General features: G+C 44.3%; 1 protein-coding gene across 8 annotated transcripts in view; it reads right to left on the reverse strand.

Annotated features, from left to right (window-relative positions):
• The window catches only part of ITPR1 (inositol 1,4,5-trisphosphate receptor type 1), a 224,352-nt gene extending 220,432 nt beyond the window's left edge, over positions 1-3,920 (reverse strand). For 7 of the 8 annotated variants that reach the window (XM_079957524.1, XM_079957519.1, XM_079957521.1 and 4 more), the window contains exon 1: positions 3,716-3,920. The gene's annotated coding sequence lies outside the window, so the exon portion shown is untranslated. Of the gene's footprint in view, positions 1-706; positions 814-3,715 lie in introns of all 8 variants that reach the window. The other variant, XM_079957518.1, reaches the window with a different exon arrangement.
• Positions 3,921-9,907: the final 5,987 nt, after the last annotated feature.

Raw genomic sequence — 9,907 nt, forward strand, 5'->3', positions numbered from 1 at the left:
ACAACATAATGTGCGTGAAGCACTTTGGAAAATAACGTAACACTGACTCAGCTTGCAGGTGACAGAGCAACTCTCAGCGAGAATTGCTCTCCACCATCTCCAACTCTCCATTAAGTCAAGTCAGTTGTTGAATCGCCCAACAGCCTACTTCTGCCCACTCCCAAGGGTAGCACCTTGAAATCTGAACAGTGCCCTAAATGGTACGGTGCATGAAACCTTTTCAGAGCCCCACTGTAGCACAAATATAGTATTTTCCCTCTCCTTCTGAAAATGAAAGAAAGATATGACATACACCAGTTTCACCTAACATGCATCTTCTAGTACAGCAGAAGCCAACATGGTGCTTCCTACAGATGTCGTGGGACTCCATCTTCTATCAGCCCCAGCCAACATGGCCAGTGGTGAGGGCTGCTGGGAGCTGTAGTCCAGCAACATGTAGAGGGCACCACAGAAAGTGGCTATGCTTGTCCACTCCTAATTGCAAAGGAAGGTACCTCATTTTATACCAAACACGGTAATGTGGCTGTTGAAATTGAGCCTTTATCATTATACTCAACCTGCTTTGTGATAGTTCAGTCTTTTAGCATAATGTGATCAACAGCTAGAGACTTCATTGTGATGAATTCAGACAGGGAACTCAATGGAGCTTCCTTCTAAATTGACATGCACGGGATTGTATTAATAACGGGTAGGATGCAGTACTGACCAAGTCAATATCCCATTGATTTGAATGTGCAGCCTACAAATCTAGCAAGGTCACTGAAAGTAGACTCCACTCTTGGAAGAGAAGCTTATTCCACCTATCACAAGGATCTAAAAAGTGAAGGCGGGGAGAGAGAGAATATTACATTTACAAATGATTAAAGTGGAATATTGATCAGCATCAAATCCATGCATGCAAATATTGGCTTTGCTTATATTGAAGTCTTTCTCTACTCCTCCCCATCATCCAAGCAATTTTAGGGATACTTGGAATATATGGAGACACCCTTTAATAAGCCTTATGAACAGCAATAAAGGTAGAGGATCACAGCAATTCCCTCAACCACAACTTGCTCATCTTTAAAACAGAACACCCACACTCATAGGGTTGTTGTGCAGATGTTGCAACAAACTGTGCAAGAGCTATAAAGTGCAAGTGAACATCATCACTACAAACATCAGTCTCTTTACCTACAAATTGGAAGACGGCCCAAGAGGCCTGCCGTTTCCTGGTTCCATTCTGGAATTATTTTTGACAAACGAAGTGTTGTGGTGCCTAACAGCTAGGTAAAATAGCTGAAAGAAGTATTAAAGATGGAATTCTGAAATACTGATTGGTGGGAGAGAGAAACGCTTTGCTAAGGAAGAATCAGCATGCCTTGGGCAAAGGGAAGTCCTGTATCACTAGTCTTTTAGATCTAAGTGTGATAGACTGGATGGTCTTGAACAGTGCATACTTAGACTGCCAAAAAGTCTGTCACTAAAGGTGAAGTGGCAGTCACTAGATAAGACAGGTGCACTTATGCATCAGCAACTGGTCAAAACAAACAAGCAGCAGATCATAAAGCATTACGTGGACAATAATTGCAGTGCCGGAATGTCAACTGGATCTGTACTGGTACCAATGCTATTTAATCTGAGTCAGGGTGAACAGTAATGTAGCCAAGATTACACCAAATTATACAGATGCAAAGAGCTCTAAATGAATTACTTCATGCTGGCTGAATGGGCAACAGAACAGCAAATGGTGTTTTATATAAGCAACTATAAAGTAATGCACACTCTCATTCACAAACTTAGGTATGTTATATATTAAGCGCACACAAGCATGTACACATGCAGATGGTATCTATCTGCAATTTTCCAGGAAAGAAATCTTGGGGTCTTGGTGGCAAGCTCAATGAAAGTATTATTTAAACATCTATAGACCACTTCCAATCTAAACTATCAAGGTGTGCTGCGGCAGTAAACATTGTCAATTCCTCGCTATGTATTATTAATAAAAGGACTGAAAATAAAATGGTGAGTATCATAATGCCCTTATGTAAATATATGGTGCAGCTGCATTTGGAATTTTGTATCCAGTTCCAGCACCCTCATTAATAAAAACTAAACACTACATTAAACACTCCGCCACCTGACAATTATTTCTCATTTTACCTATTGTTTCATTCATTGCCAACAGGTGCAGGTGTAGGGAACAGGTCTCTTAAAGACTACACATATCTCCTTTTCGTCAAACATTCTGTTCCTGCACACTGCATGTACCCAACTGTTCAGCTACCTCCACAGGAGAACTGCACCATGGACTACTGCACGTGTGAACACAACCTGGGTGTTTTGTTTGCTTTACCTAAGAAGTCATCATTCTGACAGACTTGCACAGCATTAGAACCTCCCACCCCCCCAAAAAAACTAGACACCTAAATCTCTAAGCAGGTGCTTCCCAAACCTTTCCCCTCCTATGGGGCACTTGAAAACTGCTGATGGTCTTGGCCGACCACTTGATGATTTTTCTGCCTGTTGCAGCAACTGCTATGCACTGTGCTAGACGCCGTATGATTTTTAACAGTATTTTTATTGCTTGTTTTATACCTTGAATCCCACAGAGTTCAAACTGCAATGCAATGCGTGACACATACAAAGCCGTAAGAATACAATTTAAAAACCGATATGAATCTGTAATGTGGGTGTGCTGTGGACCATCTGAATGAAGTTCATGAGTGGTCCACGGACCACAGTTTTGGAATCCTTGCCCTGAACTAAAGTGAAAGGAATTTTAAGAACCTTTTTTAAAAAAAAAAAAATGAACCCATTAAAACTCCAAAAGGCAACCTTCCACATGCCCTTCCCACCTTAACTCGGGCCAATTTGTGTCAGCTTCCTTCCACTCTGTTTGATGCAAAAGCAATCAAGTTAATAACTTAGGAACTCGTGTTGCTCCCCCACAAGTCAGAAGTTTGCTGCCAAAAAAACAGACCTACAGAAGGCTAGAGAAGGCTCGGCTCTCGCTTAAGAGGACAGCAGAGATCCTAGGGGGGAAATCTGCCAGTGTTTCCAAGAAATGAAGGCGAGTTTAAAAACGGAAGGGGAGAGGATGTCGAGCCGCAACATCTTGCCGAGACCTTTGGGAATCACCCGTGTTTTAACCCGTCTCTCCCTTTTTTCCGCCCAAACCCCAACCGCACACACACAATCACACCTCTCGGATCCCCGTTCTAACACCCGCCTCCTTATCAGTTTGCTGCATCAGTAGCCATGAAGTTTTAACAAGCCGGGGGACGCCGCCTTTCAAGAGAGGTCGATGCCTTCCCCACATGATTCAAGCAGCATTTTTTTTTTCTTCCTGTCGCTGTCAAGAGTTGCAAACTTGGGCGGTTTGGGGGGGGGCGCTGGATTTAGGATTCAAGAAAGGAAGGAAAAGGGAGCCTTATTTGATCTGTTGCTTCTTTCCCCGCCGCCGCCGAAGCCACAATCCCTCCTGTATAAACAGGATCAGGGTGATCTGATAATAAGAAAGGCAAGCCAATAATAATAATTTTTTTTAAAAAATACCAACCAACCCCCCCCCCCACCGGAGGAGGTTTGTAAAGGGCTGCAACGAGAAGCTTGCAAACTAAGGCGAGTCCAGCCTGGGCTTTTGAGCCTCCCCCTCCCCCTGGAGGGGAAAAGCCAACTTCTGCTGCTTCTGGTCTCTTGTCACTGCCGCCCCCCGCTGCCTTTTGCCTTTTACCTGATTGCATAAAGGGCTCGGCTCGCCCTGGAGCTGGAGCGGGTTAGGAGCCGCTTTGTAATCCCATGTTCCCGGAGGAAGCCCTGTTGCCCCTGCCGAGGAGCTCCGTGAGGGATGGAGGCTCGCTAGCCCCCGCTCCGGCTCCCAACCCTCCTCAGCCAAGAGCTGGCTCAGCAGCACATCCACATGGTTACTGCACTTCTCGGGCTCTCTGCGGCTGATTATATAGTCCCCGCCGGCTCCATGGGCAATGTAGTCTCTGCCGGAGAGATCCTGCCTCCCGCTGCCAGCTGGCGGGGCCTCAGCGCGGAACTACGTTTCCCAGCATGCACCCCGCTCCAAGGGTGGGCTGCTGAGGGAGGCTCGCGGACGGGGCAGTGTTACACTCCCTGTGTCAGATCAAAAGGAATGTGTTGCAAATGAGCGCTGGAAGCCAAAAGTATTTCCTAAGCCGCTATTGGCTGAGCTTTTTCCCTTTATCCCCTCCCCGCTTTCCGCCTGTAAACCAGTTGTTTGGCCCAAAAGCAGCCCACCTTCCCCATCTCCAGTGTAGGGAGGGGGTACTCCTGTTTCCCGAAGAAAATGTGTTTCCATTCAATTTCATAGACATGCTTCTAGAGGAATTTTGTTTGGAGCATTTATTTCTCCCCCCCCCCCCAAATACTTTTTGGAGGCGGTCAACTGTCCTTTGAGCTGTCTTGGAATCAGCCAAGAATTTCAACCATCTGTGACATTAAAAGAGAGAGAGAGTCTGTTTTGGGACAGAATTGAGCAACATGCATATGTAGTATATATTGGAAATCTCCTTGTAATAACTACAGTATTATGAAACGAAGGGGGGAAAGAGTGATGACAGAAAGGCTCATTAGTCTAAGGATCAGCCAGATGTAAAAGTACGCTGGTATGTGACAAAGGACATAACAACACCCCATACTGCTATGAGTTTGTGGCTGGGACCAATAAGGCTTGTGTGTTAAAACTGTGTGTCCAGTTCCCACATGTTAGACTCTCAGCAAGACCTTCATGTGTTAGACTGTGTGCAAGACACCTCTTTCATCCTAGGGAATCAACAAGTGTTAAAAACTAATTAAGTCAGGATAATTTCCTTTTGAGGTGATGGCCTGGGAATGACTCATTAAGACAACAGCAAGGATCAAAGATGAATCTCACCTGCAAATGAGTGGGCTCCCTCCCTCCCCACAGAAGATAGTTTAAAAAGACAATGCTAGCATTTTAGGTTAGAGTTTATGGATTGTGGTTAGGAGTTATGCAACAGAGTTAGTAAACTAGTCTGGAGAGAGAGAGAGAGCCAGAGAGCAATATTTGAGAGCAATGGCTGGCATAATGCCAAAGCTGCTGTGGCTATGGAAGACGCAAGAACCTCTGGGAGTTTTAATGCTGCAAACCCCTCCATCACAGGCTCAGGTTGTATATAGGTGTAAATAAACCATATATCGTAAGGACACCGCAGTCTCTTCTGTGCCTCATTTCTAAAAGGAAACACAGACCCTGGGTACAGTGGCGTAGCGTGGGTTGTCAGCACCCGGGGCAAGGCAAGTAATTTGCGCCCCCTAACCCGTGGATTTGCGCCCCCTAACCCTAACCCCCAGATGTTGCGCCCGGTGCGGCTGGCCCCCCCCTGCACCCCCATGCTACGCCGCTGCCTGGGTAGGCATGCCTGGTACCCCTGGAATCTTGCACTGATGTGGAGAAGGGTGGTGTTTAACAATGCATTTGAAGCATGTCTCCCTCTCCAAAGAATAATGGGGCCTGTAGTTTGTTAAGGTTGCTCAGAGCTGTAGCTCTGTGAGTTCTCAGGATTGTCTGGGGGGGAAACTACTATATGTGTTGATGGATGGCTTGCATGAGATGTAAGTGTTGTTGAGGCAGTTGGGAGCAGTGACCATAGTGCTATTAAATTAAATATACATGTAAATAGTCAATTTCCCAGAAAATGCAATGTGGTCACATTTGATTTCAAAAGAGGAAACTTCTCCCAAATGAGATTGATAAAAAATAAGTTGAAAGGCAAAAGCAAGAGGGTCAAAACACTGTCTTGAAAGAAATGTGGGCTGTGCAATAGTGTAGGATTTCAGTTTAATGGGGTTTGCACTGAAAAACTTCCCAATTAATGGAGGGAGGATGCCATTTGGATTTCCTCCCTCGACTATCAAGACATCTTGGTCTCTGCTTATAGTATGTTGCTTTGCCAGAAGCACGTCAGTCATGTTGGGAGTTCTGCAGGGGATCAGGCTAAGCAGGATTCGACCTTGGAGCAGCAGGCTGTGGTTGATTACCTTAATTTCCAGCAAAGGTTTTATGGTTACAATCCACCAACCACTGGCACTAATAATGCACAGCACTTCCACTAACCCATGCAATCAACAGATCTAATCCCATTTAAATGCAAGCTTGATGGTTTAAGTGGTTTGTCAATGGCATGGTAAACCCCCTTAAATGGTTTTTGACTAACACTGCACAGTGTGAAGCAAGGGGGAGTTACTTTTATTAGCAATAGCAATGGGCACATTGTTGAATTTCTGTGAAGTTTGCAGAACTGTTTTGGAGTCCTTGTCCCAAGTAGCAGGACAAGGTCACTGAACTTATGTACCGCAGGAAGTAGTGTGTTAAGATTCAGCCTTTGTTCATATTCACATTTGCACCAGTGATGCACTGGGTGGCTTCAGTTAGGATGGGCTGAAGCCTTGGAGAACTTCTCCTTGGGAAGATAGACAACACTGAACAATCCTAGATGTGCCTATAGCTTGACCCAGCATAAAACATCTAGGCTTAAACCAGAGCTCTCAAGCTCTGCAAGGGGCAGTTCCCATGATTCTTTTGGAGGAAACAATGAATGTTAAAGTGTGCTTTCAATGTATGGTGTGGATAATCAAAGTTGATGTAAAAATGGATTTCCTGCATCTGTAGCAGATAGGGTTAGATTACCCTGAAGAAACCTTCTAGCTCTATTATCCTCTTACCAGGGAGTAAGTTCCATTGAATGCAATGGGGCTTATGTGCTAATAGATATAAGTGAACTATGTAATAATAGTAAAGCACTTCATATGCTGCAAAGGCTACTAGAATATTAGTGCATTTATATGAAGTTCATGCCTTATTTTAAAATGTGCTTTATTTCATTTTTGCAGCCCTACAAACTTCCTGTGGTGGGCAACCCAAGGAGCCGTTCTTGTTTTTTAAAATGGAAATCCTTAACAAATACTTCCCCACCCTTCTATATTATTGAAATCACTCTGACCTTACGTAGCTGCAGAGGTTTTTTGTTTTTTGTTTAAAGGGGGAGTTGTAACTAAACAAGGTTATGTAACAGCCAACATCCATCAGTTGGAACTTACTGTTGTTTAAAAGTGTATTTTATTCAAAAATCCCACTAATAGGATTAGACACAGTTCCCATTAGCAATCTTATTACTACTTGTTCACAGTACTCAGATCCCAACTTAGTTTCCCACAGGCAACGGAAGAAGGAACATGCTCGTTTGTTTAAAAATTTCCCACTGGCATTCTTTCTTAAACAAGCATTTAAATATATAGTACATTCACACACAGCCTGGCTTATTCTATGTACCCGGTAGTTTCCCCAAAGCAGATGCACTAAATGAAATGTGCTCGTGTTCCCTTGTGTCTTCCCCAGGACTCTTCAACCTCGGGGCCCCAGATGTTGCAATACAATTCCCATCGTCTCTCACCCTTGGCTAAACTGGTTGGGGATTATGGTAGTCCAGCAAAATCTGGGGATCCAAGGACACTGACAACAGGCTATGTGCGCAAAGTGCTTTGTCTTCAAGGTTCCCACCAGTAGAGTTCTTCCCAATGTGTTCTAACTGTGCACAATCTGCCAAAGCTGTCAACTTTTCCCTTTTCTTGCAAGGAATCCTATTCGGAATGAGGGAATTTCCCTTTAAAAAAAGGGAAACGTTGACAGCTATGTCTGAGACTAGAAAGAATGTTCCCCCATACCGTGCAGCCCCTCATTTAATTAACAGCATTCCTGGATAGAATTTGCATATGGGTGGTGGTATGCTATGATCATGCCCTATCCTATACTCTACTGTAGCAACATGTAGAGCAAAGGAACAAAAGAGGAGCCGTACTGGACCAGATCAAAGACCCCTCTAGTCTAGCATCCTTTTCTCATAGTAGTCAACCAGATGCCTGTGGGAAGTCCACAAGCAAGTGGAACCTGAGTGCAACAGCACTCTTCCCATGTGTAATTCACAGCAACTGGTAATCAGAGGCATACCAACTCTGAAACTGGAAGTATACAGCCATTGTGTCTTGTAGCCATTGATAGCTTTATTCTCCATGAATTTGTCTAAGCCGCTTCTAAAGCCATCCAAGTTGGTGGCATTCACTTCATCTTGTGGTGCCAAATTCCAGAGAGAAACTGTGTGCTGCTATAGTAATTGTAAAATTATTTTTTCCTTCCCCAATAGGACTTCATTTCCCACTAATTCCTTGTGCCAGCTGTGAGGTCACTGTAAAGTTGAAAAGCCTCCCCCCATATGAACCAGACTGGAACCAGCAATCATCATCTGAGGCCCTTATTCAAGGTCTGGAGGGTGGCAACATGAGAATGGGCCTTTTCTGAGGTGGCTCCCCGTTTATGGAATACATGCCCCAGGGAGGCTTGCCTGACACCTTTGTTACATATCTTTAGGTGCCAGGCAAAAAGCATTTTTTTTGTCCCAGGCCTTTGGCTAATTAAACAAACTATGGCCTTTGAAACTCAGGAAGTGGATGTTTATTGTTTTTGTTTGTGACTATGATATGTATTTTTCTAATGTAAACCACCCTGTGAATCCTCAGATGAAAGGCATAATAATAATAATAATAATAATAATAATAATAATAACTGGGCCATCAGTCTGAGGTCAGTGAGATACATAGGTTTGATGTATTTTAGAGGCACAGCAGGTGCTACCCATGCCTTCACAAGCAAAGATGTTGATCCAACAATATCACTGTTAAGTTGTGGGTGAACATATCAGACAACACAGCGATTCTTCAAACAGCTCTTGTTTATTCACAGGCTGGAACAGAACTGAACTGAAGGGTTCAGCCAGCCTGCTTATATAGAGCTCCACTAGAACGCAACAGTAACCATTTTCTGTAACTATCCAATCACTGAACGTCACTTTCAATCCCTTATTTGCATATGTGGACCTGAGTGAAAACTATCTACAGTATCCCCCTGCTGGCCCAGGATGAGAACTTCAGTACATAACAATCAGGTCCTCTGCAACTCTGGGAAAGGGGTGGGCACAACTTAGCACAGCAAGACTGGTGAGGAGATGGGACAAGGTGATGAAAACCTGCCTTTCACTGGGACCTTCCCCAGGATTCTCTTCCTCAGGCTCTCTGATCTGGGTAGGTATCTTCCCAGCTCACTGGATTCCCCCACCCCAGGTCACTCCTCTGGTCTGTCCTGTCCTGTCCATCACTCCCAGGGCCCATGACAATCTGGAGGGATATAGACTATGGCAGAGCTTTCCAAATTTTTCATGTTGGTGACACACCTTTTAGACATGCATCATTCTGTGACACAGTAATTCAGTTTTACTAGCCAACCAGGGTTAAACTAACCCTTTTCCAGCCCCTGGAGGAGTGTGGGGAGCGTTAGGGTTAGGGTTAGGGTTAGGGCTAACCCTGACACACTGACACACTGACATGTCACGACACACAGATTGGGAAGCTCTGCACTATGGTATAAATGTGTTCTGCCTCTTTTTAGCCATTCCAGCAGCAGACTTTTACTAGCGTTTAGCAGATGCAGTAGTGACATGTTAAGCCAGCCCATCTGAAATCCTGAGCCAGGACATCTCTTTTGGTGGTGGCAGCAGCATATCTTACATCGCACTGACATTTTCATGCCCTGTGCCAATTCTTCTTAGAAGAGAAATCCATTTTTTAAATTTGATTCAAACATCTCCAGGGCCATTGGAACAGAAATACACCAGATGGTAGCATAAAAATGTTCTCAGAAGGAAACGTGGGAAATGCAAGGTAATGCTGCAGAACAGAATCACATCCAATACCGCCATATTTCAGAAAAGTAAACAGGACAGAGGGTTGATTCTTTAACGGTACAACCAAGACAACTGTATTCTTGCATGCCTATATCAAATGTGTGGGGAAATCTTTCTTAGCGCTTAGAAGGTTGATAGAGATT

Source organism: Podarcis cretensis, assembly GCF_951804945.1.
Source record: "Podarcis cretensis genome assembly, chromosome: 2".
NCBI classification, from domain to species: Eukaryota; Metazoa; Chordata; class Lepidosauria; order Squamata; family Lacertidae; genus Podarcis; species Podarcis cretensis.